Consider the following 6397-nt stretch of genomic DNA (forward strand, 5'->3'; position numbering starts at 1 on the left):
GGTTTTTAGAGCTTCCGTCAGTGCACTAATCACTGATGATCACTGATGATCCCTGATGATCACTGATGATCCCTGATGATCCCTGATGATCCCTGATGATCACTGATGATCCCTAAACAGCACAGGATTGTTTTTTGAATATGATTTAAATAGTAATTTAGCATATGCACTTGGGGAACTACATTTGAAGTTGTTAAAGGAGATCCAAATTTAAAAAAAATGTAAGTCCATGATTTAATCAGCATTTCACACAGATTTAATTATGTAATGTCTTTGATAAAAAATCACAAAAGTTTTGGGGCTATCACTATCCTGGGTTGCAATGCTCTACCAACATGCATGACAAGGTTATAGATGCTTTGTGAAGCCTCAATTTAATATGATTTTATAAAGCCTTTATTAAGCGGTGCTTATTATAAAGCACAGGTTTATGTCATATTTTACATAGTGGGTTATGTCACATTTGACTTTGGTGGTTATGTCACACAGTTATGAACCCTTTATAGAGCATGACATACGGTTATAGATCATTTGTGAATCATTTATGTGGTGCTTATGAAGACTTTATGAAGTTATTCTTGTTAGGCCTACGACTTATCTCTTAATGTAGCATAATAACTGTATGTTATCATGTACCGGGCACTATGCATATGCAAAAATCTGACAAGTTCAAACTTTAATGGTGATACTTGAATGAGATACCATTAACAAAATATATATCAAAACAACCCTCCTCTTTGCATTAGTGTGTTCAGCGTAATCAGTTCACGAACCCAATAAATGGGACATGGGTGTAAGTGGATGAGTAGGCTACAATCAGCGCCTCTAGCAGTCTTTCAAAGAACAGTCGGTGTACAGTTTAATTATCTCTCTGTATTTTGCCCTTACACAAGAGCCAGGTGGACTGCGCAGGTTATTTGACAATATAAATAACAACAAAATAAATTCTCACAAATGATTAACGGACTTATTAATACCATGTTATTTTGCGGGACTTCACATGATGTGTAGCCTGCAACAAACAGCCCATAATGTACATTGGAACAAAGTAACTAAAGCTTGTTTCTAACTTGATTATTACCGTGTTTGGTGGCGATATGTTGCTTCGTAACGTGCGCAGAGATAACTCAACAAAGAATATCATAAAATATGGGATAGTGTTTATTTAATACGTCTACTTTTGTCTAACACTATGTATGGGTTTACTGAGAATATTCGTGACTTGTGGTGTTCTCAGGTTCCCTTTCAGAGAAAAATCTAATATTTTTTTTACAACTAAAATAAACCTGCATAAGATTGAATGTAGCCTATCATCAGGTATTTTTCACATAATGAGTAAATCAATTGTACAAGACAACAAGAAACGTGGTTGCAAATGTGCCCGAGGACTAGGATACAGCAGCCTTGTTCATGTTTTCTAATGAAGTAGCCTACAATAAAAAGCTACGACAAACACCCTTTTGCTATAAAACAAAAAGTCTATAATTGATGTTGACAATAAAAATATCTGAAGTTTCATATTTTTCTTTAGTAGATAGTTCTACCATTGAAATAAGAGAGAGAAAACAAAAAACTAATTAGAGACAATGAATGAGTGGAAAATGGAAATAGCCTACCTTTTTCCAAAGGCACGAAATCAGACCCCTTTCAGGAATTAATTGTGGTTACTCCCAAGCTAAATAACACTCCACTACTTTTTTGATGTTTTTTTCTCGGCTTGTTATCCAGGCATTTGTGATCTGTACACAGAGGAGGAGAAGCGTTTGAATCTAGACAAGCTTTTATATGGAGAGAACCGTTGCTATATCCGCTTGTAGAACTGATGTTATACTCTCGGTCATGGATATGTTCTGGGATTAAACCCCCCTCTAGTGGAGCACGTGTAGACTCAAAACAGCTCTTGAAGTGCCTACTCGCACTTCCCGACCTCCTAAAACATCTGGAACTGATAATCACAATTAGGAGAATCAAAATAAATACCATAGGCCATAAATAACACAGGCTGTACATGTATTGACCGTAGTAGGCTCCATAGTAAAAAAAAATCCACACAGAATGTAATATGAAAAATCACAAATTTGAATCCATGTTTACATTAAATCTCAAACATTACAGTCAACACATAATATGGTCGTGTTTGACTTTCATGAGATCAAACCATTAATTAAATATTTATCCTGATTTCTTCCAATCATTTCCAGCTTGCATGTACTGGTAGCAATAGGCCAATGATTAATCATATCGATCACTTCAGAAACAACAATCAGTTCAGCTGAGGGGGTGTGTTCTTTGTAAAATACTGAAAACAGATTCCCAAAGGCAAAACACCCAGTACAATGTCATTGAAAGGACATATTAGAAGAGACAACCAGACCTGGGTTCAAATACATGTGTATTTGAGTATTTGTTATTGAAATACTTTATTTTCTGTGTATTTGAGTACACAGCTGAAAACAAGTACTTTTATTTGAGTATTTGAATAGTTATTTGCAAAAAGGTTGACCAAATTGTATTTTCTACATTTTCAAATACTTATTTAAAATCCTGTTTTCCAATACATGGGTTAAAATATTTTAGTATTTTCTACATTTACAAATAAAGATTATCTGAATGCTTGATTTGAAATGTATTTAAAAGTATTTGAAATTCCTGAAATAATATTTGAACCCAGGTCTGGTGAAAACAGTCATTTGCTGTCCAAAAATGGCATAGCCTCTCACCTCTAAATTGGATTAGTTAAAATAAATATTTTAATAGGTGGAAATCATTAGGCCCATTATAGTAAAATAATTGCATCATAGGTAATGCAGAGAGTCATGAAACCAATTTTAGTAGATTTAACTTACCAATATTGATCATTCAATATGTGTGAAATGCTTGATAATGTATGTCATACCAACAGAGAAGTATATTTTCTATGTGATTTAAATATTGACTGGCTCTCTCATCAAGCTGCCCACTCAAGAAACAAATTCAAACTGTAACCAGTGCCTGCAACCTGGTTCAGGTTATCAGTCAACATACCAGGGTAGTTACAAACAACACAGGAATGAAATCATCAACATGTATTGATCACATCTTTACTAATGCTTCAGAAATTTGCCTCAAAGCAGAATCCAAATCCATAGGATGTAGTGATCACAATATAGCAGCCATATCTAGGAAAACCAAAGTTCCAAAGGCTGGGCCTAATATAGTGAATAAGAGGTCATACAATACGTTTTGTAGTGATTCATATGTTGATGATATAAAGAATATTTGCTGGTCTGTGGTGTGTAATGAGAAGCAACCAGACGCTGCATTTGACACATTTATAAAACAGCTTATTCCAGTTACTAATAAGCCATTAAGAAAATAACTGTAAAAACTGTTAGAGATACTCTGAATGATCGGCTCTGAAAAGTCAACTGACATTTACTCCTGAGGTGCTGACCTGTTGCACCCTCGACAACCACTGTGGTTATTATTATTTGACCCTGCTGGTCATCTATGAACATTTGAACATCTTGGCCATGTTCTGTTATAATCTCCACCTAGCACAGCCAGAAGAGGACTGGCCACCCCACATAGCCTGGTTCCTCTCAAGGTTTCTTCCTAGGTTCTGACCTTTCTAGGGAGTTTTTCCTAGCCAATGTGCTTCTACACCTACATTGCTTGCTGTTTGGAGTTTTAGGCTGGGTTTCTGTACAGCACTTTGTGACATCAGCTGATGTAAGAAGGGCTTTATAAATACATTTGATTGATTTGATTGATTGATTGTCAAATCCCCTTGGGTGAAAAATTGTATGGTTGAGAGGAATGAGACAAAAGGTATGGCAAATAAGTCTGGCAGCACAACTGAAAGTGTGTGCCCTCAGGCCTGGAGGGAAGCTAAAGTCATTCCGCTACCTGAGAATAGTAAAGGCAACTTTACTGGCTCAAATAGCCGACCAATCATCCTGTTACCAACCCTTAGTAAACTTCTGGAAAAAATTGTGTTTGATCAGATACAATGCTATTTTACAGTGAACAAATTGACAACAGACTTTCAGCACGCTTATAGGGAAGGACACTCAACAAGCACAGCACTTATACAAATGACTGATGATTGGCTGAGGAAAATGTATGATAAAATGATTGTGAGGGCTGTCTTGTTTGACTTCAGTGCAGCTTTTGACATTATCGATCATAGTCTGTTGCTGTAAAAACGTATGTGTTATGGCTTTACACCCCTTGCTATAATGTGGATAAAGATGTACTTGTCTAACAGAGCACAGTGGGTGTTCTTTAATGGAAGCCTCTCAAACATAATCCAGGTAGAATCAGGAATTCCCTAGGGTAGCTGTTTAGGCCCCTTGCTTTTTTCAATCTTTACTAACGACATGCCACTGGCTTTGAGTAAGGCCAGTGTGTCTATGTATGTGGATGACTCAACACTATACATGTCAGCTACTACAGTGACTGACATGACTGCAACACTTAACAAAGAGCTGCAGTTAGTTTCGGAATGGACAGCAAGGAATAAGTTAGTCCTAAATATTTCCAAAACTAAAAGCATTGTTTTTGGGACAAATTGTTCACTAAACCCTAAACCTCAACTACGTCTCGTAATGAATAATGTGGAAATTTAGCAAGTTGAGGTGACTAAACTGCTTGGAGTAACCCTGGATTGTAAACTGTCATGGTCTAAACATATTGATACAAAAGTAGCTAAGATGGGGAGAAGTCTGTCCATAATAAAGTGCTGCTCTACCTTCTTAACAGCACTATCAACAAGGCAGGTCCTACAGGCCCTGGTTTTGTCAAACCTGTACTACTGTTCAGTAGGGTGGTCAGGTGCCACAAAGAGGGACTTTGGAAAATTGCAGTTGGCTCAGAACAGGGCAGCACGGCTGGCCCTTAAAAGTATGCAGAGAGCTAACATTATGATATGCATGTCAATTTCTCATGGCTCAAAGTGGAAGAGAGATTGACTTCATCATTACTTGTTTTTGTAAGAGGTGTTGACAAGCTGAATGGACCGAGCTGTCTGTTTACAATTCTAGCACACAGCTCAGACACCCATGCATACCCCACAAGACATGCCACCAGAGGTCCCTTCACAGTCCCCAAGTCCAGAACAGACTATGGGAGGCACACAGTACTACATAGAGCCTTTTCTACATGGAACTCTATTCCATATCAGGTAACTGATGTAAGCAGTAGAATCAGATTTAAAAAGCAGGTAAAAATACACCTTTAGGAACAACAGGGACTGTGAAGAGACACACACAAAGGTACAGACACATGCATACGCACACATTGTGATATTGTTGTGTGGTGGTATTGGACATTTTGTATTGTGGACATGTGGTGGTGTAGGGATGTTATATGATTTACTGTTTTATCTTTAGCTCATTCAGTACAAACATAGTTCACTGTTTTATCTGTTGTTTTATATGTAATGTGGGTGTTTTGGTGTGTTTGGGCCCCAGGAAGGCAGCAGCTAACAGGGATCCCTAATAAATACAAATACAAATTCCATGCATAAAAGAGGAAACAGAATTGGATTATGACCTTTCCACTCTGCCAATCTGAATGGGAAACTCAGCTGGTTCAGAGGTCAACTAGGCCTACTCAAAGCTCAATAACTTATCAACACTGTAGCCAGGCTTCTGATCAGATAGAGCATATTCTCAGCAGACCACCTTCAACACTCTAATCAGAAAAGGGACAGTTCAAAGTTTGCAAGCCAAGTTGATGTCATCCCATTATAGGCATCAGGAGAAATCTGCAGCTCATGCCTCACTCCCTTAATTAATGTGAAAGATGGGAAGAATGTATTAGTAATATTTGCAGAAGCCTAGTACTGTGAAACAAATAACACAGAAAATGTAATGTTATTAACCACCAACATTTGGAGTACACTGATCTGTGACTGGTGACTCAATTCTTTCCAACTTCCATTGCAGTAAATTAAAGGTCCAATGCAGCCATTTTTATCTCAATATCAAATCATTTCTGGGTAAAAATTAAGTACCTTGCTGTGATTGTTTTAATTGTAAATGGTCTAAAAGAAACAAAAGTATCTTCTTAGCAAAGAGCAACTGTCTGGGAGTGGTCTGAGTGGGGAGGGGAATACGTAAAACTAGCTGTTATTGGCAGAGAGGTTTGGAACTCTCTTTCTTATTGGTCTTTTAACTATTTTACCGCAGGCAGGCCAAAACTCCATCCCACCAAAACAGGCTGAAATTTCAACACTGAATCTTTGACCTGTCCATCCATTTGACCTTTTGCTGCTGGGATTGGGTAACCCTACTGTTTTGCTGACTCCTCCAACTTTCAATGTTTTTCACAAGGTGTGTCTGCTCTCTAGTGGTGGAAACGAAAATGTAAAGAAATTAAACTACTTCATCACTGTACTGTACAAAGAGAAATC

This window comes from Oncorhynchus clarkii, chromosome 31 (assembly GCF_045791955.1).
Source record: "Oncorhynchus clarkii lewisi isolate Uvic-CL-2024 chromosome 31, UVic_Ocla_1.0, whole genome shotgun sequence".
In the NCBI taxonomy this organism is placed as follows: Eukaryota; Metazoa; Chordata; class Actinopteri; order Salmoniformes; family Salmonidae; genus Oncorhynchus; species Oncorhynchus clarkii.